This window comes from Eretmochelys imbricata, chromosome 2 (genome assembly GCF_965152235.1).
Source record: "Eretmochelys imbricata isolate rEreImb1 chromosome 2, rEreImb1.hap1, whole genome shotgun sequence".
Lineage (NCBI taxonomy): Eukaryota > Metazoa > Chordata > Testudines > Cheloniidae > Eretmochelys > Eretmochelys imbricata.
The window spans coordinates 8,957,929-8,985,604 of NC_135573.1; the positions used below are offsets into that span (position 1 = coordinate 8,957,929).

A 27,676-nucleotide genomic window follows, 5' to 3' on the forward strand; every position below is an offset into this window, starting at 1 on the left:
AATCATTATGACAGAGCAGGGAAGGATTAAAAAAAAGGAAAGATTAGGGATCAGAAATTGTGACAAAGCAGGTGTATGAGAATCATTTCAAGAGTCTGAAACCCTCCCTCGAAACTTAGCTACTGCAGAAAGAGCCTCTTCTTCCATGTATGGATTTGAACTAGCACAGTGCTGAATGCAGTAGTCCCGTCCCAATCCACTGAAGGATTGAGGCATGTGCTTATCTTTAAGAATGTGAGTAGGCCCATTGACTAGAGGGACAGAGCCCTATAAGGTTAGTAATTTCAGTACGGTTACAATGATCCCAAATTGCTTTTCAGTGCATTATGCTGAAAAGGACATTACATGATGCTGAAATGCAAGGAGATTATCAATATTTGTGCTGAATAATCCTTTCAAATCCAGGAAATTACAGTTAGTGTAGATCCCACTTGATCCTCTTACGGCAGTGGCCCAAATGTGGAAACATTCCTCTAAAGTAATGTGGGTTTTCTAAACTAGATAAAAGTCTGGCAGGTCTAGCATGGCTATGGGATATGGACCCAGATTTAGGGTGACCAGATGTCTTGTTTTTAAAGGGACAGTCCCGTATTTAAGCCCTCCTGCAGGTGTCCTGACTTTTTCTTAAAAACAGACAAATTGTCCCGTATTTTCTGTCTCCCCCCCATCAGTACAGGTGGGTCCTGCAGCTGGCCAGATCCCTGCTCGCCAGCCGCCCTCCCACCAGCAGTGAGTGTGGGGGGGAGAGAGGGGAAGGGGTCCAGTGACTGACGATGGGAGCGGGTGTGCCAGGCTGGTGGTGGGGCAAAGATGCAGAGTGTGGGGCCAGCTGCTCCGTCCGGCTGGTCCGTCAGCGCAGCCCCCCACTACGTGCTGGCTCTTGGCCAGCAGGGCCTCGCCCCCACATCCCGTTTCTGGCTGGCACTGGCTGTGTGCTGCAAGCCGCGACGGCTCATGAGTGCAGGCAGGCGCCAGGCGGTGGCCAGTTACGTGTCGCCTCTGCTGCCCATCCACTGGCCCTTCACGTGCTCCTACTCTCCCTGTCCTCTCCCTGCTTTGCCTGTTCACCCCCCGCCCCCAGCCCCGCTGCTCCTCCATATCTCCCGCAGCACTGCTCAGCTCACCAACAGCCTGGCCGGCAGGCTCCTTCCTTCCCCCACTGCCTCTGGCTGAGCGGGCGCCCCGGGAAAGCCCAAGACCCTCCGGCCTGGGCCACTAGCCAGGAGGAGCTGAGCCCTACATGTGCCAAAGCCCCGCACAGTGCTGGCACGGGGAAGCCTCTCTGCCCCTCAGCTAAGCTCTGGAGTGGTGGGTGGGTGGGAAGCAATTTCCAGCCTGTTCATGCCCTGAGCCTGCAGGCTCCACAGCAGCCCCTGGGGCAGGGACTCAGCACCTTCTTCACACCCCTGCCCTGGGTCCTGGCAGTGAGCGCGGGGCTCTCTGTCCCCTAGGCACCTTCACCTGCTGACCCACCTCTCTGGCTGGGTTCACAGAAGCCCCTGCAGTCAGGTTCCCTGCACCCTGGTGCACAATGCAGCCTTAGGGCTTAACCTCTTGCTGCCCACGCTGCAGCCAGGGGAACTGGAGGTGGCTGGGTTATGTCAGTGACCAGCAGCAGCCTGGAGGTTTTAGCTGCCTTTTGACATGGTGCAGGCAGGAAGGGAGAAGTTGCTTCCAGCCACACAGGGGTGGGGTGGGGGAAGGAAAGAAGAGATTAGCTCTGCAAAGACGGGGGCCAGGTCATCTGTCTCCGCCACATCTGTGGCTGGAAGCAGTTCCCGTCTCTTCCCTCCTGCACAGTGCTGCAAGGAGGCTGCTGCTGGCCACATTCTGCTGTGAACCCTGGCAGAAATCTGGGGCGGGGGGGGAAACATGCGACCCCTCTCATGTGAACCCTAAAGCCTTAAAGATAAGAAGGTAAATACAAAGAATCCAACTACGCAGTATTTCTTTTTAATGGGGGCTCAGTCAACTTTATGTTCATTTGCATGTTTGTACTTCATAGTTCTAACTGATTGCCATTGAACTCGCTTGAATACGAGTAATTTTACCAAGTGTCCCATATTCAACAAAGGGAAATATAGTCGCCCCACCCAGACTGGTAAAGAGACCTGAAGATGTTACCAGAGGGGGTTTTGTACCAGTGTCAGGTTTATCTGAGCCCTCTGTCTAGTCCATAAAAGACACTGAGACACGGAAAGTGAATACCATCTCATTCATGAAGAAAGAACCAGGTCAGAACCAGTTATTGGGGAAGTATGGTAAATCTTGCTCCAACAGAAATTAGTCCAATAAAAGTCCATCCACCTTGTCTCTCTAACATCCTGGGACTGACATGGCTACAACAATGCTGCAAACCACTACATTATGTTAAAGAAAAAATGGAACAAATTAATAAATGTATATTGAAAATTAAATTCTGCCCTCAGTTCCATTGAAGGTAATGGGGTTAAACTTGTGTAACACTGGTAGAATTTGGCCAAAATATTTTACCAACTGTAGTGGCTGGCAAGCTTTTTCCTTTGTGTTTGTTTTTGTTCCCTTTGTTGGTTGTTCTTGTTTTCTTCTCTCTCTTTTTTAAAGGAAATAGTTGATTTGTATATGGTTTTAGCAGCCAATCCTTGTGCATCCAATGATGTCAAAAGAGAGTTAAGTCAACAGAAGTTTTATCTGAGTAAGACTGGCAGAATCAAGCCTGTGAACACCAAAAGCAATTTACTTACTATTTAATGAAAACAATAGTCATTCCACCCACAGCCTCCATTCCTCTTTCACTTAGAGTTTGTCCTCACTTTGAAGAGGTAGGAGGGAGTTACACAGCGAAACCTGCTATCTTAAAGTTGAAAGGAAAGGAAAGGCTCAAGGAGAAAATATGGAAGTATACTCTTTATTGTTTTTGTATGATGCATAAAGAGGTCCAGAAAGTTATTTTCAAAGGTTTTTTTCTGCTTGTTTTTTGTTTTTTTGTTTTTTTTACCATGGAAATATTAGGCTTGTCAAGTCTGGTTTTGCCTGAGGAATTCTTTGGGCTATTCCTCACCCCAGCCTTTGGGGTCAGCATTCAGCCCCATCCTGGGCTCACTATGCCTTATGTTTGACTTGCATTCTCTTTCCTCAGGAACCCAGGCCCACCATCTCCTCTAGGTTCTGGACTGGACCCCTGTACTAAGCAGCTAGGTCTGCTTCTTCAGACGTGCTGCTACTTTCGTGGGCTGCTTCCTACCTCTAAGCCCCCTTGTGCTGTTTCCCACCGCTTGTGCTTAACACAGCCTCCATTCTCTGCTGAACTAATAAGTCTTTCACCCGTCATGGGCTCCACTCAAGTGCTTTTACTGGCCCTACCTCAGGGTCACCCCTACAGGAACGTGACCTGCTCCCTGTGGGTTTCTGTCCACAGAAAATCCTATCTTCTCTTTAGTCACGGGCAGGTTCTCTCTCTTTCTCCTCAATTCTCCCTGGTTCCTTAGAAGGCCCGGGGGGTGGGAGAGTGGGGGGGGGGTGTCATGATCCTTACCTACCTCCACCCCCTCTGGACAGAAGGCAATCAATCAATCAATCACAAGTGCACTAACTGGCTTTTAACCCCTTGTCTGACAGGTGATGGGAGTAAGCTCCATCACAGCCCCCAAATGGTTCTATACAGTTAGAATAAAAATAATTTCCTTTCTCAATTAATCTGGTTTCACTTGCATGGTACCCCTGTTATTATAAACCTACCAGTTCTCCCATCATCAGTAGGGTCCTCCAGGACACACCAGGGCTGAACTTCCAATGTGAAAAAAAACCACAACACTCCCCAACCTTTCAGGATTTAGTGACACATAATAAAGCCAAAAAGAGCACGAATTTTTATTGTTTTTACTTTGCAGGTCACCTGCAAGGCACAGAGTAAATAGCAAAACTGTAATGCGTGTGTAGCCACGATACATCAGTCAAGTAACTCACATAAAATAAAGGAAATGGAATTACACATGCTCATGAATTAGAATGTTCTGGCCCAAGGCCATGAAGTTCCGAGCGCCTTCGGTAAGGTATGAACTCGAAACAATGGCACTTAGCATCTATCATGATCTGGCTGCCAGTAGCTCAGAACCATATTTTCCTGTTCTGTATTTTAGGCAACAAACCAACCACAACATCTCTTAAGTAACATTAAAATTCCTAGAGCTAAGGTCTAGGCTGACCTGTAGACCAGGCATTTTGCTGGACCACACATAACATCATCCCTGGGGACACTTGTAATGACTGTGTGGAATTCCTGCCTTAGATGCATCTGGATCCATTTCCAGGCCTTCTTAGTGCTGCACCTTCATCCAACTGGCTTCCTCTTCTGCAGCAGGTTCAAGCTCTCATCCTAACAACTCTGTATCCAATGCTACTCTTCGCTGCACCTCTGCTCTCATTTCCACCCATTCCCCACTTCATCTGCCCACATCTCCATCCTCCATGAACTTATCTAGTTCTTTTTTGAACCCTGTTATAGGGCTTGTCTCCACTTACTGGGCAAGTGACGCACGGCGATCGATCCACTAGGGGTCGATTTAGTGGGTCTAGTGAAGACCTGCTAAATGGACTGCCGATCACTCTCCCGTCGACTTTGGTACTCCACCGGAATGAGAAGCATAAGGTAAGTTGATGGGAGAGTTTCTCCCGTTGACCCAGCACAGTGTGGACATCGCAATAAGTTGACCTAAGGTACGTCAACTCCAGCTACGTGAATAGCGTAACTTAGTTTGACTTAGCATGACTTAGTAACTTGCATAACTTAGGATGACTTAGTGTAGACCTTCCCATAGTCTTGGCCTTCATAACATCCTCTGGCAAAGAGTTCCACAGGTTGACTATGCGTTGTGTGAAGAAATGCTTCCTTTTGTTTGTTTTAAACCAGCTGCCTATTAATTTATTTGGTGACCCCTAGTTCTTGTGTTATGAGAAGGAGTAAATAACACTTCTTATTTACTTTCACCACACCAGTCTTGACTTTATAGACCTCTATCATATCCCCCCTTAGTCATCTCTTTTCCAAGCTGAAAAGTCCCAATCTCGCAACACTGTGATAGAGAACCTTCGTCAGATCATCCAAGGCATTTTATGTCTGTACCGTCTGTTTAGATTGCAAGCTCCATAGAGCAGGAATTGGATCCTCCTCTACATATTGTACAGTACCAAGCACACTGGATTTTATTCCTGATTTGGCCACAGACATTGTTACATGCTGAGAGCCAATAAAATAAAGGAAATGGAATTACACATGCTTGGTGCTGCACAAAACAGAACAAAAGACATGATCTCTGCTCCAAAGAGTTCAACATTTAAACAGAGAGACAATAAAAGGGTTGAAATATTACAGTGATAGGGATCATATAACAGAAGATATCCAGAAGATAGGTTTATCTCAAAATGACACAGACGTGTGATGTAGCCTTGGACAGATTTCTGTGATTCTCAGGAAACAGCTACACGGTATACAAAGGTGTAATCACAGGTAGGCATACCTACGCTAGTTTTAATCTAGCTAGTGAACGTAACAATAGTAGTGCAGATGTGGCAGCATAGGCTTTGGCATGGGCTAGCTGCCCCTGTACAATCCTGCCAAGCACCTGGATACAGGCTTGGGTTGCTAGCCTATGCTGAAGTCCGTGCTGTCATGTCTTCATTACTAGCTAAAGCTGATGCGGGTACGCCTGCAATACTGTGACAGGTTTGGTCACAGAGAACCCCTTGGGACTGTCACCTGATGTGCTGAAATTACCTCTGAGCCCGTTTTCCCTGCCAGCTTGGGACTTCCAGAACCCTGTCTTGTTGAGCCAGACATGCTAGCCTGCCGCAACACAGACCCAGGGTCCGGCCATGCCCCCAAAACTGCAGGCTTTAAGTGAAAATGACTCTTCAGGTTACCTGACTCCAGCACCCAGACCCCAATGGGATCCAAACACCAAATAAATCCATTTTACTCTGTATAAAGCTTATAGAGGGTAAACTCATAAATTGTCTGCCCTCTATAACACTGATAGAGAGATATGCACAGCTGTTTGCTCCCCCAGCTATTAATCACTTACTCTGGGTTTATTAATAAACAAAAATGATTTTATTAAGTATAAAAAGTAGGATTTAAATGGTTTAAACTAATGACAGACAGAACAAAGTAAGTCACAAAGCAAAATGAAACCAAACACGCAAGTCTAAGCCTAATACATTAAGAAACTGATTACAGGTAATATCTCACCCTCAGAGATGTTCCAATAAGCTTCTTTCACAGACTAGACTCCTTCCTAGTCTGGGCCCAATCCTTTCCCCCATTACAGTCCTTGTTAGTTCCAGCAGATATCTTAGGTGGCAGGCAGGGGCTTTCTCATGGCTGGGACTTCCCCTTGTCCTGCTCCACCCCCTTTTATAGCTTTGGCCCAAGGCGGGACTCCTTTGTCTCTCTGGGTCCCCACCCCTCCTTCTAAATGGAAAAGCACCAGGTTTAAGATGGATTCGAGTATCAGGTGATATGTTCACATGTCCTGTGAGACCCCAGCCTCCATTCTTCCAGGGCTGGCCCATAGGTACCCAGGAAGGTTTGCAAGTAACAGAGCCATTTACAGGTCATTGATTCTGAAGCACCCTTAATGGCTTCCACTTAATACGTTTACATTGGTAATACAAGTTTATATCTTATTCTCCTAACTTTAGACATAGAAATAATACATGCAGACAAATAGGATGACCACACTCAGTAGATCATAAGCTTTGTAATGATACCTTACAAAAGACCTTTTGTATGAAGCATATTCCAGTTACATCATAGTCACACTCGTAAGCATATTTCCATAAAACATTGCGGAGTGCAATGTCACAACTACAATCACACCTTCATTTGCTGTGTGGACATACCCTCAGCTTCCTCATCTGTAAAACCTAATACCAACAAGGTCTTGTGAGGCTTAGCTCTTTAATGCTTTCAGAGGTTAAAAGTATTCTCAGGAATTTCTGATTTAGAAGACGAAGTTTCAGTGTCTTTCACCACAGAAGAAAGACGGTCTTGAGATTAAAGCATATCTCTGGGACTCCTGAGAACTAGTTTAATCTGTTTACATTTGGTAATAGAAAAAAACTTTCTAACTATAAGGTTAGTTAAGTACTAGAATAGACATTCAAGGGAGGTTGTGGAATCCTTGTCATTGGAGGTTTTTCAGAACAAACATCTGTCAAGGATGGTCTAGGTATATTTGGTCCTGCCTTAGCGTGAGGGGCAAAACTAGATGACCTCTTGAGGTCCCTTACAACCCTACTTTTCTATGAGTCTATTCGTAGATTTACTACAGATTTTCTGTGTGACTTTAGGCAAGGCGCTTAATCCCTCTTGGTGCCTCATTTCATCTCTGTAACAAGAAGACCATAATACTTCTTTAATGTCTGTGAGGCACTCAGATGCTATAGTGATGAGTGCCATAAAAAAACCTATCAATCAAAACTAAATTAAGAGAGGCAGCTCGTGCTGAAGACTGTTGCTCAGTTCTCATTCCTTCAACTTTATGATATTTATATAGCACCCTAGATATACATGGTGATTTATAATAATAAAGTAACATATTGACAGCCTAAGACAAGACCCCTGCCCTGAACAGCTAAGTATTTGCAGCTTTTAAATCACCCACGTCTCCAGGGTAGTGACCACTGATGTAACGTCATTACATCTAGAGTTTATCTAGCTTTGCTACTGCGAGTTGCACCATATTAAATTTATTATTTATATTGCTTAGGAAATTCTTCAGTCTTCTATTAAGTTCAGCAACAGTATTTTGCTTTGTATTGACTGCAGCACTCGATTCCACAAGTTGTATGCACTGTGTGAAGAAATATTTCCATATGCTTGTCCCAAATTAATCTTCTGTTAATTTCAAGTAACTCGTTATTGTAGAATTATGGGGATGGTATAAGCAGGAAAAGATTTTTCTGTTTTTATGCTATCCTTTCTAATCTTAAACACATCACTCAAGTGACTCTGCTTCATATTTTAATTCTTTTCCTTCCCATGCTAATTGATCCTAGGTTTTGGAAACTCTCGCAATATGCAAGTACCTCTAATCATCTTTGTTGTACTTCTCTGAACCTTTCAGTTTAAAGTGAGTTGACCACTGTACTCCAGAGGAAAGATAGATCATTGTTTGATGTCAGGCTACTATAACATTGTACAAACCCTCAACTACCTAGGACTTCACGGTTGTCAACAGGCTGCCAGCATGCCAACTTGGAACCGTCTAGCAGGGCTAGAACTCAAATCTTTCTGAAGTCAGTGGGCTTTGGATGAGGCCTTTCCCACTTGAGCTAAGTGAGAGTAACCTTCAGGTGCTTTTTGTTTAGAGCCTGTGACACACAGTTGGACAGTCCCGATTCCCTCCAGTAGAGGGTAGTGGTAGTTACTTAGTTCTTTCAATATTATTTTTCTGCACCTTTGTTCAATGCTCCTTAGTATGGTGGTTGCTTTTTTAACTGCTGTTTCACATTGGGCAAGTAACTTGGTTGAGATTCCTGAGCCATCTTCCTCAATGGATCCTGCAAGTTCCAAGCTCTTGGTGTATTTGTAGAGAAGTTTGCCTTTTTTGGGAAATATGTGTGTGACGTTCCACTGTACAAGTTACACTTCATTTTCCAACGTGCTGTGCCGTTTAACTCCATCTGGGATTTCTCCCAGCTTCACTAGCTTCTTCCTCCGAAGTCACTGAATTAGCAGGTTAGTAGGTGAGTTAACCATTGTCCTATAGTGCAGAGAATCAACACTACTCATTGTCTGTGTCACTAGCCCCATAGTGCTAACAGCTAAAGGAAATGCTCCTTGAACGGGGGGTGGGGTGGGGTGGGGTGGGGTGGGGGCATAGGCGACACTTGTGATAAAAATCGTGAATGTCAGCAACAGCAGAACTAGCCATTGGAAGTTGAGGCCATGTTGCAGTTATACTAGCCCATCCCCCACTCCTTCTTTGCCCCCCCCCTGCTTTTACCCCCTCTCTCACTGTTCCCTTCCCCCTCCCCCTTCCTTCCACTCTTGCCTCTCCCCATCTCTCCTCTTCCCCCCTGGCTGCTCCCCGTCTCCTTCTCTTACTCCTCCCCCATCTCCTCTCCTCTTACCCCCCTCTCTGTTCCCCATCTCTTTCTCTTACCCCTCCCCCTTCCCCATCTCCTCTCCTCTTACCCCCTCTCTCTGCTCCCCCTCTCAGTCTCTTACCCCTCCCCCTTCCCCATCTCCTCTCCTCTTACTCCCTCTCTCTGCTCCCCATCTCCGTCTCTTACCCCTCCCCTTCCCCCATCTCCTCTCCTCTTACCCCTCTCTCTGCTCCCCGTCTCCGTCTCTTACCCCCTCTCTCTGCTCCCCGTCTCCGTCTCTTACCCCTCCTCATCTCCTCTCCTCTTACCCCCCCTCTCTGCTTCCCGTCTCTTATCCCTCCCCATCTCCTCTCCTCTTACCCCCTCTCTCTGCTCCCCGCCTTCTTCTCTTACCCCTCCCCATCTCCTCTCCTCTTACCCCCTCTCTGCTCCCCGTCTCCATCTCTTACCCCTCCCCCTTCCCCATCTCCTCTCCTCTTACCCCCTCTCTCTGCTCCCCGTCTCCGTCTCTTACCCCTCCCCCTTCCCCCATCTCCTCTCCTCTTACCCCCTCTCTCTGCTCCCCGTCTCTTACCCCTCCCCATCTCCTCTCCTCTTACCCCTTCTCTCTGCTCCCCGCCTTCTTCTCTTACCCCTCCCCCATCTCCTCTCCTCTTACCCCTCTCTCTGCTCCCCGTCTCCGTCTCTTACCCCCTCTCTCTGCTCCCCGTCTCCGTCTCTTACCCCTCCTCATCTCCTCTCCTCTTACCCCCCCTCTCTGCTTCCCGTCTCTTATCCCTCCCCATCTCCTCTCCTCTTACCCCCTCTCTCTGCTCCCCGCCTTCTTCTCTTACCCCTCCCCATCTCCTCTCCTCTTACCCCCTCTCTGCTCCCCGTCTCCATCTCTTACCCCTCCCCCTTCCCCCATCTCCTCTCCTCTTACCCCCTCTCTCTGCTCCCCGTCTCCGTCTCTTACCCCTCCCCCTTCCCCCATCTCCTCTCCTCTTACCCCCTCTCTCTGCTCCCCGTCTCTTACCCCTCCCCATCTCCTCTCCTCTTACCCCCTCTCTCTGCTCCCCGCCTTCTTCTCTTACCCCTCCCCCATCTCCTCTCCTCTTACCCCTCTCTCTGCTCCCCGTCTCCGTCTCTTACCCCTCCTCATCTCCTCTCCTCTTACCCCCCCTCTCTGCTTCCCGTCTCTTATCCCTCCCCATCTCCTCTCCTCTTACCCCCTCTCTCTGCTCCCCGCCTTCTTCTCTTACCCCTCCCCCATCTCCTCTCCTCTTACCCCCTCTCTGCTCCCCGTCTCCATCTCTTACCCCTCCCCCTTCCCCCATCTCCTCTTACCCCCTCTCTCTGCTCCCCGTCTCCGTCTCTTACCCCTCCCCCTTCCCCCATCTCCTCTCCTCTTACCCCCTCTCTCTGCTCCCCGTCTCTTACCCCTCCCCATCTCCTCTCCTCTTACCCCCTCTCTCTGCTCCCCGCCTTCTTCTCTTACCCCTCCCCCATCTCCTCTCCTCTTACCCCTCTCTCTGCTCCCTGCCTTCTTCTCTTACCCCTTCCCATCTCCTCTCCTCTTACCCCTCTCTCTGCTCCCCGTCTCCGTCTCTTACCCCTCCCCTTCCCCCATCTCCTCTCCTCTTACCCCCTCTCTCTGCTCCCCGCCTTCTTCTCTTACCCCTCCCCATCTCCTCTCCTCTTACCCCCTCTCTGCTCCCCGTCTCCGTCTCTTACCCCTCCCCCTTCCCCCATCTCCTCTCCTCTTACCCCCTCTCTGCTCCCCGTCTCCGTCTCTTACCCCCTCTCTCTGCTCCCCGTCTCCGTCTCTTACCCCCCTCTCTGCTCCCCGTCTCCGTCTCTTACCCCTCCTCATCTCCTCTCCTCTTACCCCCCCTCTCTGCTTCCCGTCTCTTACCCCTCCCCATCTCCTCTCTTCTTACCCCCCTCTCTCTGCTCCCCGCCTTCTTCTCTTACCCCTCCCCCATCTCCTCTCCTCTTACCCCCCCTCTCTGCTTCCCGTCTCTTACCCCTCCCCATCTCCTCTCTTCTTACCCCCCTCTCTCTGCTCCCCGCCTTCTTCTCTTACCCCTCCCCCATCTCCTCTCCTCTTACCCCCTCTCTCTGCTCCCCGTCTCTTACCCCATCTCCTCTCCCCATCTCCTCTTACCCCCCCAACCCCTTTTCCTCCTCCTCTGGCCCCGCCCCCTTTCCCCGGCCCCTCCTCTTGTCCCTCCCCTTTCCCCTCCTATCTCTTTCCCCTCCCCCACCCTCCGTCTCCCCCCCTCCTGCCGTGACCCCTCCCCTTTGTCCTCTCTAACTTCTCCAGTCGCCTCCCCCCTCCTTCACCCCCTCAGCCCCGTTAGAGCATCGCAGCCCTCCGGCCACCTCCCATTGGCTCCTCCGGCACCCACGTGACACCCTGTGTAAGGGGTGGGGGCAGCCCCGGACCGAGCGCCTCCGAACGGCAGGGAAGGGGGTGGGGCGACGACCGCGGCTGCGTGCGTGCGAGCCGAGGGGCGCGCGACGGAGCAGGGGAGGGGTGGTGTCTCGTGCGCGGGTGCGCGCCGGCCCCCGGGGGAGCTCAGAGGCAGCGCGTGCGGCGCGCGACGGCGGGCGGGCGGGCGCGAGCTGCTGCTACTGCTGCGCCCTTGCGGGGGTCGGTGCGGGGGAGGCAGGTGAGTGTGCGCGGCGCGGCGCGGCGGGGGCAGCCCGGCGGGGGGTGCAGGGCGGCGCCAGCTCCAGCTGCAACAATGGGAGGGGGGCGGGGGGAAGTGTGACCGTGACCTCCCCCGGCTCGGGGCTGGGGAGGACCCCATGTGTGGGGCACGCTGGGAGTTGGGGGGGCGTCATCCCCCTAGCCCCGGTGCGTTCAGAGCACGCTGGGGAGGAGCCCGCCCCCGTGCGTGCGGGGCACTGGGGGGTGGGCGCCCCGGGCGGGGGGCGATGGGGATGAGCCTGCCCCCTCCCGCACACTCCCCCATGCAGCGCGCCCCTTGCCTGGACGGTGGCACGTGCCCCATGCACAGGACGCTCCGGAGTTGGGGAGACCGCGCTCCCGTGCATAGGGTACTCTGTAGCTGGGTGCATCTCCTGCAGATGGGGGTGCCCCCTGTGTATGATGTCCTGGAGCTGGCCGGATGCGCCCCCTTCTTAGTGCAGCCTTAGGGGGTGGAGATTGTGCCTTGCAGGCTGGAGGAGGGTGCTGATGGGGTTGTGTCGCCTGGGTAGCATGTCCCAAAGTGTGGTTGGGAGAAGAGCATCGTGCATGAGGCAGTGTCACGCTGAACATTTTTGCGCTTGGAGACCGTCAGTGACGGTACAGCCATACTAACTGTGATGCCTAGCTACACTTTCAACAAACAAAGCACAGATATAAATGGTCAGTGTTCAGAATGGAGAGAGGTAAATAGCAGAGCACCCCAGGGATCTGTACCGGGATTACTGCTGTTCAGCATATTCACAGGTGATCTGGAAAAAGGAGTAAACAGTGAGGTGACAAAGTTGGCAGACCATATGAAATTACTCAAGATAGTTAAGTCGAAAGCTGACTGCAAAGAGTTACAAAAGGATCTCCCAAAAGTGGGTGACTGGGCAACAAAATGGCAGATGATATTCAGTGCTGATAAGTGCAAATTAATGCACATTGGAAAACATAATCCCAACTATACATACAAAATGATGGGGTCTAAATTAGCTGCTACCACTAAAGAAAAAGGTCTTGAAGTTGTCCTAGATAGTTCTCTAAACACATCCACTCAGTGCGCAGCGGCAGGCAAAAAAAGCTAACAGAACATTAGGAATCATTAGGAAAGAGAGAGATAAAAAGACAGAAAATATCATCATGCCACTGTATAAATCCATGGTATGCCCACACCTTGAACACTGTGCAGTTCTGGTCGCCCTATCTTAAAAAAGAATCGAAAAAGGTACAGAGAAGGGCAACAAAAATGATTAGGGGTTTGGAACAACTTCCGTATGAGGAGAGATTAAAAAGGTTGGGACCAAGCCACTTAGAAAAGAGACGACTAAGGGGGTTGTCGAGGTCTGTAAAATCACTAATGAACTGGAGAAAGTGACTAAGGAAGCGTTATTTACCCGTTCGTGAAACACAAGAACTAGCAGTCCCCTGATGAAATTAATAGGCAGCAGGTTTAAAACAAACAAAAGGAAAAAGAAAAGGAGTATGTGTGGCCACAAAAGGACGTACTTCTTCACACAAGGCACAGTCAACCTGTGGAACTCATTGCCAGGGGATGTTGTGAAGGCCAAAAGTATAACTGCGTTTTAAAAAAAAGAATCAAATAAGTTTAGCGAGGAAAGGCCCATCAATAGCTGTTAGCCAAGATGGTCAGGGTTGCAATTCCATGCTCTGGATTGTCCCTAAGCCTCTGATTGCCAGATGGTGGGACTGGACGACAGCGGATGGATCACTCGTTAATTGCCCTGTTCTGTTCATTTCCCTTTGAAACATCTGACATTGGCCACTGTCGGAAGGCAGGATACTGGGCTAGATGGTCTGACCTAATATGTCGGCTCTCATGTTCTTATGAGTGTAGATGTGGTATACGCTGTTGCAATGCGCATGAGGACTCTGAGAGCTGAAGCAGCAGAAGTAATAGGTGCTGAATGGCAATAGTGGTAGTGGCCACACACAACTAGCATGGTTCTCGATACTTGAGTATATTTGGTTGCCTTTTTCCTTGACATGAGTTTCAGCTTTAAGTAAATAAAAACTAGGTTGGTGAAAGTTCCCAGCATCTCTCAGCAGCCTCCCAATTACAGTTATGAAAATATGTGTTTAAATGGTTAGACTCATAATATTTCTTTGGCCCGGTCTACACTACAAACTTACCTTGGTATAACTACATCGCTGAGGGTGTGAAAAATCCATGAGAGCTTCTGCCATTGGCATAGCTACTGCCTCTCGCAGGGGGGGATTAACTACACCAGCAGGAGAAGCTCTCCTGTCGGCGTCTTCACTAAAGTGCTACAGTGGCATGGCTGCTTCGCTGTATGTGTAGACAAGTTTTCAGTTTCCCTCTCAGGTTATGTATTTAACTCAAATTATTGCAGACTATTTGTACTGGATGAGCTGAATCTGGAAAATGGCAGAGGGGTATGTATGGTCTAGTGGATGGATTCTGGGCTGAAGTCAGGAATCCTGAGTTCTGTTCTCAGTTCTTTGGGCCAGTGACTGTGTCTTGCGGAGTGTGCATGCTCGCATGTGTACAGTGTTTTTCACAATAGGGCTCATGGGGCAGTGATCTAATTTGAGCCCTCTGGGCTAGGGGTGGCCACCCTGAGCCTGACAAGGAGCCAGAATTTACCAGTGTACATTGCCAAAGAGCCACAGTAATATGTCAGCAGCTCTCTCTCTCCCCCTCCCCGCCCGCTCTCAGCGTCTCCCGCCCACCAGCAGCCCCGCCGATCAGCACCTTCCACTCCCTCCCTGCACCTCCTGATCAGCTGTTTCGTGGCATGCAGGAGGCTCTGGGGTGGGAGGGGGAGGAGCAAGGGCACGGCAGGCTCAGGGGAGGGGGCACGAAGGGGTTGAGCAGTGAGCACCCCCCCCCCCCCCGCACACTGGAAAGTTGGTACCTGTAGCTCCATTCCCAGAGTCAGTGCCTAGACAAGGAGCCGCATATTAACTTCTGAAGAGCCGCACGTGGCTCCGGAGCCCCAGGTGGGCCACCCCTAGTCTAGGCACTAGTGTGATATCGTTAATAAAAAAACAACCCCTTCTTCATGTGACTGTCATTTTGGAGTTTAGATTAAAAAATATCCGTGTTCAGCTGGACAGACCCTTTTGAGACGCTAGCTCTGGATGCTGGTGTCTTATTCCAAAATGCATGTGGTGTACATCTTGTACAACCAGAATTACTAATCCCAGCAGTTAGTCTAAATCTTGGGTTTTATGTTACTGCCAGCTTCTAACTAATTCAATTGTAACTTTATCTGCCCACTCAGAGGAACTGAGATTTAAGCCGAATGAATGGATTTTTTTTTTTCTGTGCATCCTTCTTGGTAAACTTGTTCAGCAAGAATACAAGCCTTGGGTTCGGTCCACGCTACAGACTTCTGCCAGCACAGCTATGACGGTCAGGGTGTGAACTTGAAGAGAGGCGATTCCTGACTGATGTAGCTGTGCAGCAGAACCCCTGGTGTAGTAGCTAGTATAGCCCTATAGGGATGCACATGCAGTTACTGATGGCCTTGAAAAGATGCAAACCACAAATCAATGGAAGTTGATACCTTGTGTATATAACCAACTCATTTAGTAAGATCCCTTACTTTGCAGCAGACTGGATTTAAAGACACCCTGATTTGTGTCACATTAGTGCTGTATTCTATAACAGTTGGAATTTAATTCAGAACTGGTAGATTTTACTGATTTGGGACCATATCCTGTTTTTCACAAATGCTTAATGCAGGTGTATTTGCCTGTTCTCCGCTTTAGCAATTCTAGGCAACTGGGCTGGGGGCAGAGCAGAGCTGGGTGGCGCTCCTTCCCTGTCCCCTGTTGGGTCTGCCACGCCCTCTCCCCCCCCCAAACGTTCCTCTGTGTCCCCCTAGGGGGGTGCACCTCACAGTTTGGGGACCACTGCCCTGACTCAAGCCCTGTTACTCACAGTGGACTTATCTTGAGTGTGGTGGTTCTTTTAACTTGAGTTGGCTGGCAAGTCCGGGGTAAAGTCTAAAACTAGAGTAAGCACAACCAGCTGCTAACGTGACTGCTGTGGTGGACGCAGGCCAGCTCATCTCATCTCATGTGCTGCTCGTCCTCCAGTGCCTTTCCATAATTCCTCCTGTGTGCCCAGAAAGGACAAAGTTCTCCCACAATTCGCTCGGGGAGAGAGAATTCCTAGAGCAGCTCAGCTTATTGCATTGCAAGGAACCGTGGTGTGTACCCTCAGAAATCTTAGTGGCACACGAGTGAGTGCAGAGCCATGTGGACATAGCAACTTGAAAGCTTTTTCACAGTGGGGCTGCTCTCACTCAGGTTAGTCTAATGCGAGAGGATTAAATTTAAATGTAGATTACTCAAGTGAACTCTCTGAAGATGTACTCTCAAACAGAAGGAGGACATTAGGGGTCAGATTCAGTGCTAAGTGAAGCCAAAGGAAAGGCCTCCATTTACTTCAGTGGGAGGTGGTTTGGGTCCCATGTGTAGAGTACCCATCTGCACACAGAGTTACGGTTCTATATTTAAATACAAGTCAAGCAACAGGAGACAGCTCTCTGAAATGGGAGTAAGCCGTGTTACTATCCTGAAGACAGTGCAAAAAAAAAATCTTTACTATCTAACCAGTCGCTTTTAGGGCAGTGTATACACAGCTCCCAGCAACTGTTCTCAGTTACATGTGCCTATTTCTTCTTTTTATTCTAGGCAATGCCACCTATTGGTGATGCCCTATGTTATCTTCTGCTATAGAATTAATTACACCCGAGAGGAAGCATGAGTAAATGCAGATCTATGAACCAGCTGGTACTTTGAGAAAAGGTAACAGCCCTCTGATTAATCGGCCATCCACCGAGAAGATAATTGGGCCCATACCTGAGCAAGGGCTGCTAAAGGAGGTTCTCCCTGCTGCAGCCCAGCAAACACAATACATTCAATTTAATTACTTGGTGATATTTCTGTTACTTTCACAGCGTTTAAAAATGTCACTGGCACATGGCTGTTAATTAGGTAATGTAACGGCTCCCAAGAAACGCTCATTGATTTTTAAGTAATTCTTACACAGTATAAGCAAAACATTCTTTTGTATTGGTGTATGTCCTAGAAGTTTAAAATTGCTAGGTTGCTTCCAGAAAAAAAGTAATCAATAATAGCAGCAATGAGGTTTGACTACAGAGCTCATGATAAGTTAAGTGTTTTTTTTTTTAAAAAAAAAAATGAGTAGAGGGGAGCCATGGTTAAAAAGTGGGCTTTAAGTAAGATTCCTCCTTGTTCTAACACCTGAAGGTTGTGTGTTCTTAAGTCAAATCTGAGTGAAAACAAGGCAGTTTTGTAGTTACCAGATCGAGTTAGACTATGAAGACCCTAGGGTTTACCTTGGACTTGCTAACTTGTGTGAAAACCACAAACTGCTTTGTCTTCACTAGTGTTTAGAATGCGCCTCTCTTTCTAAGGGCTTGCCTGCACCAACAATTAGACGGCAGCAACCCCGGGCTAGCCTGCTGCTGTCTAATTGTCCTTGTGCACCTTGCTGACATGCATTAACAGCTTGTTAGAACGCTTTGCTTTGATCCTCTTTTTGAAAGGGGACTAGCTCAAAGTGCATTAACTAACTGTTAACACACATTAGTAGGGTACACGCAGTTACACCACAGCAGGCTAGTGTAGGGTAAATTCACACCCCAGCTTACTGTGGTCCCTGTAGACAAGCCCTGTTCTTTCTTTTGTCACTTTCTTTCCCAACCAGCTCTGTGGGGGACAAAGTGGGTGGCATCTTTTTTTTCATCCCCTTCCTTTTGCTGTTGCTCCTTCTGTCCTCTGTTCCGCTTCCCTTGTTGAAATCTCCTTCTTACCTCTTTCCTTAAAAACAGATGCAACAGCAGCAGTTTGCAGACCTCAGGGGGAGAGGGCCAGTGGGCTCTTACTGTCCTCCGAAACAAAGTGGTGACCTTAACGAGCTCAAGGAGCTGAGTAGTGTCAGAGTACATTGTCCTTCCTCGCCTTGTGAACGTGCTCGTCTTCTGCCCCACACTGGAACACGGGAACCCTGCTGCACTCAGTCCCAGAGTCTGGCAGAGTCTAAAGCTGTTATCCCCTGGAACTGCAGGGCCTAGGAAGATGAAGTGCTGGAACAATAGGCCCTTGCTCAGCATGAATTACTTGAATTTTAGTCTTCTCCTGCCATCATACTACGGGAGGTGGCTTTAAAAATACGTGATCCCTATGGCTGTGCAGTGAAAGGAAAAGCCATTGGAAAGTGATTCAAGGTTCCTTTAACAAAAAATGCAAACCCCTTGCAGGTTTAAAAAAAAAACTTGTGCAAAAACTGTTGTGAAATCAGGAGCCAGAAGAGGAGGAGTGTTAAGCACCACCTGACCAAGATAAGGATTATGAAATGCTCAGGGAGATTAGAGAGGCTACAAAAACAGAAAACCCAATAACAAAGGGGTATTTCAGCTATCCCCATATTGACTGGGTACGTGCGGAGATAATGTTTCTGGACACCATTAAGGGCTGTTTCTTGGAGCAGCTATTCCTGGAACCCGCAAGGGGAGAGGCAGTTCTTGATTTAGTCCTAGGTGTAGCATAGGATCTTGTCCAAGAGCTGACTATAGCTGAACTGCTCAGTAATAGTGACCATAATGTAATTAAATTTAACATCCTTGTAGTGGGGGAAATACCAAAGAAACCCACCACAGTAGCACTTAACTTCAAAAAGGGGAACTACACAAAAATGAGGAGGCTGGCTAAATGGAAATTAAAAGGAACAGTCACAAGAGTGAAATGCCTGCAAACTGCATGGAGACTATTTAAAAACACTATAATAGAGGCTAGACTAAATGTACACTCCGAATAAAAAAAATAAAGAGGATTAAAAAAAAAATGCCACCATGGCTGAACAGCAGAGTAAAAGAGGCAACTGGAGGCAAAAAGGCATGTTTTAAAAATTGGAAGTCAAATCCTCCTGACAGCAATAGAAAGGAACATAAACTCTGGCAAAGTCAAGTGTAATAAGGCATGTGAAAAAAAGAATCTGAAGAGCAGCTAGCAAAAGAGACAAAAACCAATGGCAAAAAAATTAAGTACATCAGAAGCAGGAAGCCTGACGATCAGTGAGTAGGGCCACTGGACGATCGAGGTGCTAAAGGAGCCTTCAAGGAAGACAAGGCCATTGTGGAGAATCTAAATGAATTCTTTGCATCAGTCTTCATTACAGAGGGTGTGAGGGAGATTCCCACACTGGAGCCATTTTTTTTAGGTGGCAAATCTGAAGAATTGTCCCAGAGTGAGGTGTCAATAAGAGGAGGTTTTGAAAGAAATTGATAAACTATTAAACTGTAATAAGAGTTCTGAAGGAACTCGGATATGAATTTACAGAACTACTAACTGTAGTATGTAACCTGTCACTTAAATCAACCTCTGTACCAGATGACAGGAGGATAGCTAATGTAATGTGGATTTTTAAAAAAGGCTCCAGAGGTGCTCCTGGCAATTACAGGCTGGTAAACCTAACTTTAGTATCAGGCAAATTGGTTGAAACTATAGTAAAGAACAGAATTACCAGACACATAGATGCACACAGTATATTGGGGAGGAGTCAACACAGCTTTTGCAAAGAGAAATCATGCCTCACCAATCTATTAGAATTCACTGAAGGTGTCAACAAATATGTGGACAAGGATTATCTACTGGATATAATGTACTTGGACTTTCAGAAAGCCTTTGAGAAGATCTCACACCAAAGGGGGCATAACAAGTGTGAGTGTGCTAATAAAATTTGTGGATGACACAAAGTTGGAAGGTATTACCAATATGAGGGAGGACTGGAATATCATACAAGGAGATCTGGAGGACCTTGAAAACTGGAGTAATAGAAATGGGATGAAATTTAGTAGTGCAAATTGCAGGGCCATGCACTTAAAGACTATCAACAATTTTTTTTGCCATAAACTGGGGATGTATCAGTTGGAAGTGACCGAGGAGGAGAAAAACTTGGGTGTTTTGGTCAATTACACGATGACTATGAGCTGCCAATGTGATGTGGCCATGAAAAAGGCTAATACAATCCTAGGATGCATCAGGCGAGGTATTTCCTGTTGAGATAGGGAAGTGTTATTGCCATTATACAAGGCACTGGTGAGACCTTATCTCACTCACTGTGTGCAATTCTGGTCTCCCATGTTTAAGAAAGATGAAATCAAACTGGAACAGCTGCAGAGAAGGTTTACTAGGATGATTCAAGGAATGGAAAACCTACCTTACAAGAGGAGACTCAATCAGCTTGGCTTGTTTACCCTAACCAAAAGAAGGCTGAGGGGCGATATGATTGCTCTCTCTAAGTACATCACAGGGATAAATACCAGGGCAGGCGAGGAGGTATTTAAGTAAAGTGGCAATGTAGACATAAGAACAAATGGATATAACCTGGCCATCAACAAGTTTAGGCTTGAAGTTAGGCAAAGGTTTCTAACCATTGGAAGAGTGAAGTTCTGGAACATCCTTCAAAGTGGAGCAGTGGGGACAAAAAACCTTACTGGCTTCAAGACTGAGCTTGATAAGTTTATGAAGGGTGAGGTATGACCTAATTGCCTACAATGGCACGTAGCCGATCTGCGATGCTAGTAGCAAAAATCTGTAACAGCCAGAGATGGGGCAATAGATGGGGAGGGCTCTGAGTTACTACAGAGAATTCTTTCCTAGGTGTCTGGCTGGCAGGTCTTGCTGGCACGGTCCAGGTTCAGCTGATTGCCATATTTGGAGTTGTGAAGGAATTTCCCCCCAGGTCAGATTGGCAGAGACCCTGGGGAGGTTTCGCCTTCTTCTGCAGCATGGGGCACTGCTCACTTGCAGATTTAAACTAGAATAAATGGTGGATTCTCTGTAACTTGAAGTCTTTAAATCATGATTTGAGGATGTCAGTAACTCAGCCAGAGGTTGGGGTTTATTACATGAGGAGGCTGGGTGAGTTTGTGGCCTGCAATGTGCAGGAGGTCATGATGGTCCCTTCTGGCCTTAACATGTATGAGTCTGAGATCCTCTCATGGATCACTAACTGCTTAAAAGATAGAAAACAAAGGGTAGGAATAAATGGGCAGTTTTCACAATGGAAAGTGGTAAATAGCTGGGTCCCCCAAGGATCTGTTTTGGGACCTGTGTGGTTCAACATATCCATAGGTGATCTGAAAAAAGGGGTAAACAGCTAAGAGGCAAAGTTTGCAGATGATACAAAATGTCTCGAAATAGTTAAATCCTACAAATTGCAAAGAATTACAAAGGGATCTCACTAAATTGGGTTAAATTAGCTGTTACCACTCAAGAAAGAGATCTTGGAGTCACTGTGGATACTTCTCTGAAAACATCCGCTCAGTGTGCAGTGGCAGTCAGAAAAGAACCCGAATAGAACATCAAGAGCCACTAAGAAAGGAATCGAGAATAAGACAGAAAATAGCATAATGCCTCTATATAAATTCATGGTAAGCACATACCTTGAGTCCTGCGTGCAGATCTGGTCACCCCATCTCAAAAAAGATACCTTGGAATTGGAAAAGGTCCAGAGAAGGGCGACAAAAATTGTTAGAGGTAGGAACTGCTTCCATACGAGGAGTGGTTTAAAAGGCTGAGCTTTTGTTAACAGTGCACAATTACTTCAGTATAACTACGTTGCGCAGGGATGTGAATAATCCGCACCTGTGAGTGACCAGAGTTATACTGACCTATAGCGTAGACAGCGCTATGTCAGCGGGACGGCTTTTTAACTAAACTGACTGGAGACGCTCTCTTCCATCAGCTTAGCGCGTCCTCATTAAAGCGCTACAATGGCACAGCTGTGCCAATGCAGCGCTTTAAGTGTAGAACTGCCCTTGGACTGTTCATCTTAGGAAAGAGATGACGAAGGATATGATGGGGTCTATAAAATCATGAATGGTGTGGAGAAAGGGACTAAGAAAGTGTCATTTATCCCTTCTCATCACACAAGAACGAGGGGTCATCCAATTAAATTACTAAGGGGCAGGTTTAAAACAAACAAAATGAAGTATTTCATACCACGCACAGTCAACCTGTGGAACTCATTGCCAGGAGATGTTGTGAAGGCCAAAAAGTATAATTGCTTTAAAAAAAGAACTAGATAATTTCATGGAGGATAGGTCCATCAATGACTATTAGCCAAGATGGTCAGGGACACAACCCCATGATCTGGGTGTCCATAAACCTCTGACTGCCAGAAACCGGGATCGGACAACAGGGGATAGATCACTTGATAATTGCTCTGTTTTGTTCATTCCCTCTGAAGCATCTAGCCACTATCTCAAGACATGATACTGGGCTAGATGGGCTATTGGTTTGACCCAGTGTAGCCATCTTATGTAACTTGCTGAATGCTGCTCTCAGCATGGCTGTTGTGTGCATCTAGGAGTTACTTCTCAAGTGGATGGAGTTTTGAGTGCTTTTGCAGATTGTTTTTCAACCATTCAGTCTGGGGTGGTGGTTGTAGTCATTTCCACTTCCTGGGAAGAAGTGATCTTGCAGCCAAGAATAGCAGTTCTTCCAAGATCTTCCATAGGGTGCTATTAGAGCTTTCTGCAGCTCATGCGTGTTTATAAAATGGCCCCACAATGAAAAATGTAAAATCTTAATCACATCTGTTTGGATCCAGCCTCTACTAGACTAGATGAGAGCATTTAACTGGCAACTAACTGTGTCAAACAGGTGAGCAAACTTCTTGGTAATGAATCATTGAGTCTTGAGAAAAAATCCACTTCCCGGTGGTGAGAAACTTTCAGCTGAACTTGACGGCTCTCTCCTGGGAATCTAGGAACTCACTAAGAACGTGTATAATTTTCAGCTCTAATGGCCGTGATGATAGATTTTAAAACATGACCAGCGTGTAAACCAATGCAGTGCTTCCTGAATCTGCCAGGAGATGGCTTCAGTGCCTCTGCTGCTGCTCATAGCTTTGGCCAGTTTCTTCTGCTGCAACCTGCCAGTCTTTTCAGAGGTCACTGCCCCTTCTGAGACTCCTGCCAACACCTGTGGAACTGACAGTGGGGTCAGTTTCCTGTTGCTGGTGTCTGGGAAATTCCAGAGCAGGGAGTGGAGCTTTTTGCAAAGGATTACAATCCAAGAGAGACTTTGGGATGCAGAGAACATCTCTACAGCACCCTAGTGGCTCTGGAGTGGGTGGCAAATACAGAGAGGTTTTTAATCCCTTCCAGTATCTAGAGAGGGATGGCAAGAAAGGCCGCAAACTTTTCAGATACCAGCTAGCCAGAGGTTGCTAGGAAAGATGAGCTGCTGAACAGTTTCCATATAGGAATCTCGGCACCTCCCTCAGCTGAAGGAGGGGGAGTGGCGGGATTCTGTGTTGGGCATTAATCCTGGAGAGTGTAAGTTTTGTCTAGTTGTTAATTATCTGGTTAAAATACTCAAGTAATGGCATTGAGCTGTATATCAACCTGACACGGGATCAGGCCTGGACTCTGCTGAAAAATAGACACTGGACTTGGAATCGAATACCAAGTCCAGTGCATACCCTTGGCCTGGGCAGATCTTGCTGGTTGGGCAGAATCCAGAGGGGTCTGTCTGAGTTCACACTCCGGAAGCAGTTGCGTTGCTTACTGTGCTAATTAACCCTCATTGAATTGTGTGAATAGGATGTGTGCTTGTATGAAGAAAGCTCGATAGGGTAGATTAGGACTTGTTTACACTTGAAAATTAATGTTGATTAAGGTAAGGTGTGAATTTAAAGCACAATGGCTGTTCCTGGATGACTCCATGTGTGGACTCTTATTCCAGAGCAAGTGTCCACAAACGATGTTAATTGGGAGCGACTATGTGTAGACAAGCCCTTAGGGAAGTGAAGTATTTTGGAGAAATCAAGAGGAAAATATGGAGAAGGAGGGCTAGAACACAATGTGGGATTAGAGGGAACAAACCATGACTGGCATGTGTGTATCAAATTGTGAACTCCATTTTGTGTTAGGACCTTCGTTTTTGTATTAAGTGCTGAACACTTCTAAACTTTCTCTGGCCAGCTTATTGTATTGCCATGAAGGCAGTGCCTGCCCAGAAAAGGTTTTTGCCACATCTTTAAATGACAATCACTGAGAAGCCATCTGTTGATTCTGATTGTCTCTCAACCACTTACTTGTGCCTATGGAACAACAGATTTTCTGTAAAACCATGAATGGTATGGAGAATCTGAATAGGGAAGTGTTATTTACCCCCTCACGTAATGCAAGAACCAGGGTCATCCAATGAAATTAATAGGCAGCAGGTTTAAAATAAACAAAAGGAAGCACTTCTTCACACAACATGCTCGTTGCCAGGGGTTGTTGTGAAGGCCAAAAGCGTAACTGGATTAAAAAAATAATTAGACAAATTCATGGAGGATAGGTCCATCAGTGGCTATTAGCCAAGATGGTCAGGGATGCAACCCCATGCTCTGGGGCTTCCTAAATCTCTGACCACCAGAAGCTGGAGCTGAATGACGGGATGGATCTCTCTAAAGTTGCCCTGTTCTGTTCATTCCCTGTGAAGCATCTGGTGCTGGTCCCTGTCAGAAGACAGGATATTGGGCTAGGTGGACCATTGGTCTGACCTTATATGGCTGTTTCTTGTGTTCTTCCACTTATGTGGTGAGCCTGACTGCGGGCAGGGCTGGGGCTTTCCAATGGAACGCATGGCAAAAAGGAACAGACTTTTTGAGTGGGATGCTGCTCTGAGTTGATTCGGGAGGGCGATGGGTCGGGAAGCTGACCATTGCTGCTTGGAAGCGGGCTATGCAGGGGGGACTCTGCCCAACTTGAAATGCTGACAAACCCCAGGCTCACAGATTGGGTGAGAGCAGACGAAGGTGTGTCATGAGACTTTAATCTTGCAAAGATTTATTATTCTCAAGGGCTTTCAAGATTAAAGTGACGGTGGCAAATGAGGTCTTTTCCCAAGCCTGTTTCTTGCCATATTGTCCAGAAGGAGTTAACCCAGAAGCCCAGAACTCCCACGGTTGGGGCAGAAAACTCGTCAGGGAGGGGACGAGGGGTTGGGAGGTCTGAGGCAGTGGTTTCAGGGTCAAGGGCAGCTGGAATGTGGAGTCCCATGCCACAAGGAAGGAAGTGTCAGTCTGAGCCTGGGACCATGGCCCTGTAGACCCAGAGCTAGAAACAGAGAGAGAGCTCAACTCAGACCCACTTGTCGTGGAAGCATGTGGGACGCAGCAGTTGGGTCCGCTCACAAGAAGACTGGGGACTGTGCAGAGGGGCACTGGGCCAAGGTGTTACAGAAACTTTGACTGAGGTCAGTGTAAAAGAAGAGATGCCATGTTCGCCTACTGAAAAGAAGAGAGTAAAACTGAAGCAAAGCCAGCAGGAGTTTTACAGGAACAAGGGAAAAATCTGTGCATGCGTTTAGAGTGATTATTGAATAGAAAACTGATTGTAGATTATTGTTAAATACGGGCTCAGTAAACAAGACACAGTTTCATATTCCTCTAAATTGCAAGTTTCAGGGATTTGATTGGGGGTAGTGGCAGCGAAGGAATCTCTCAACCTGACTAATAGGCTTCATTCTCAAGCCAGTAGTGCTGGGAGAGCTTCTGTATATCCTCTTGCACACAACCAGCTAACTGATCAGTCAGTAGGGCAGTCTGTGTAGAGAAGTACCAAGTGGCTAATCACAGGGGTGGGATTGTGAGGGTTTTTTTTAAGTTTGTATCTCTTAAGGCTTGTCTTCGCTGCAGAGTTAACTCTAGTCCTGTCCACACACAAACACTTACCTTGAGTGGTGGTGGTGCTTTAACTCGAGTTGCCTGGCCCCTCTGGTGTAGATAGGCTTTGCCGCCTTAGATTTTTATCAGTAAATGTCAGTTTTACCTTACACGCGCACAGATGAAAAAATATTTCCATCAACAGTCATTGAAATGTATGGGTAGGCAAAGTAAGAAGAATGCTGCTTGAGAACCTGTCAGAGTTTGATTTAAGGATATTTACTTTGTGTATTTTGACACATGATGCTGATTGTGTGTTTTAACTGTTACAAGCCTTTAATTTAGAGTCTCAATGTCTACTGTCATTAAATAATTTCTGACCTCTTTCCCTTGTCTGCCCCCCCCAATTTCCCACAACTATGAAAACTGAAATAGATAAAAATAAAAAGCTTAAAATAAGCAGAAGTATTATCTGTTGAAATGAGTAACCACCCTCCCACCCCCGAATTCTGCTAAGCCTAGGTGTGGGCTACAGATCAACTTAGCACAACTCATTGGCAGTTAAGCTGCTCAGAGTGATCATGCTGAGTGTTATTTCATAGTATGGTTGTGTTCACTCAAGCTAGGCTAATGTGAGAGGAGTAACTTGAGTGCAGATAACTTGAGTGGGTTCTGTAGTGAAGACATGACCTTGCCGGTTGGTGGAGCAGGGGATATCTTTGGCATTTCCCCCCTTTAAGATGGGTTGTTTGAGTTTCACCTCCTCACATTCCCCTTTTATTTCTTCTCTCTGATGGTGCTTGCCCTGCAGAGGTGATTTCCTTTCAGGCCAGCCAATCCTTCTCATTATTGTGGTATAGTTAGAACTCCCTGCAGAACCTGGCATGGTCATCAGAATTGCAGCATCAGTCAGTGTGTTGCTTTGTTTCCCCCATGAATTGAGTTGAATATCAGGGTTGGAAGGGACCTCAGGAGGTCATCTAGTCCAACCCCCTGCTCAAAGCAGGGCCAATCCCCAATTTTTGCCCCAGATCCCTAAATGGCCCCCTCAAGGATTGAACTCACAACCCCTGGGTTTCGAAGGCCAATGCTCAAACCACTGAGCTATCCCTCCCCCCCAGCCTTTGTTGCATTTATAAATTAAAGAGGCTCTCAGTTTAAAAATCAGAGCCTCTGTTTTTTTAAATAACCTTACCTGTTACTAATATATTGCACATGAGCTTAAAACCAAAAGTACTTTTAAAAGAATCATTGCTGTGTCTGCTGGTTCTTTCGTATTTCTCTCAGATTGGACAGGATTTGATAGCTGGTGTTAATGTCTCGCAAGTTCTAGCGGAGTGCTACAGTATGAGTTGCAGACACTGCAAGGGAATGGTTTTCTAACTGCTTCTTCTAAAATTTTGTTTTTAATTGAAACTTTTCTGCTGGTCTCTGATTTCTGCAAAAGCACTGTAGAGATCCTAAATCTTGAGTCCTATATGGCTCAGGCAACGTTAAGTGGTTCAGGTGAAGGTTAAATTATGTGTTTGAAAGAGATTTGAAATAAAATGGAAAGACGATGGATACAAGAAGGCTGTTCAGGATGATGGGAGCGACAGAAAAGCCTGCTTATGGCGAGCATGACCAGATGATAGGAAGGGACAAAGGAAGCTGGTGTTAGATGGTTGTGGGGAACAGGTTGGAACACGACAATGAGTGATCTAAATGTAGTTTTGAACTGTCCGGGAAAGGAGGGGTTATTTGTGGTCACACTTCTTCGTAGATTAAAAAACCAAAGCAAATTCTGTAGTAGCTGTAACTGCTGCACATTTAGCTGTTGATAAAGCTAGCGTCACTCATGGTAGCCCTTCATCAGGAGCAGTTGCTGCATTTTTGATCCTGCTTATGGATATCCAAATCCACGGCAGTGAAAACCACGTCGTGGACCATGAAATCAGACCTGCCCTGTGAAATCTAGCTGTTGGAGGGGAGAAAGAGGGACAAGGCTGGGGGCATTTGCTGGGCTCCAGCTGCTAGTCCTCCAGGCTGGGGAGGGACAGGACTTCCTCTTCCTCTGCCTGGCTGTTCTTGGGGGGGAGATCAGACCCGCTTCCCAGAACTTCCCCGGCTGCAGGAATCTCTGCAAAGTGAGGGTGGCAATCCCGCAACCGCCCCTACAACATCTTTGTGACCCCCCCTGACCTTTTTTGGGGATGGGACCCCCACGGTTACAACGTGGTGAAAAT

General features: G+C 47.2%; 1 protein-coding gene across 1 annotated transcript in view; it reads left to right on the forward strand.

The window, feature by feature from the left end:
- Positions 1 to 16,479: 16,479 nt before the first annotated feature.
- The window catches only part of PTP4A3 (protein tyrosine phosphatase 4A3), a 166,074-nt gene continuing 154,877 nt past the window's right edge, over positions 16,480 to 27,676 (forward strand). Inside the window, exon 1 of the mRNA XM_077809736.1 lies at positions 16,480 to 16,570. The gene's annotated coding sequence lies outside the window, so the exon portion shown is untranslated. The remainder of the gene's footprint in view (positions 16,571 to 27,676) is intronic.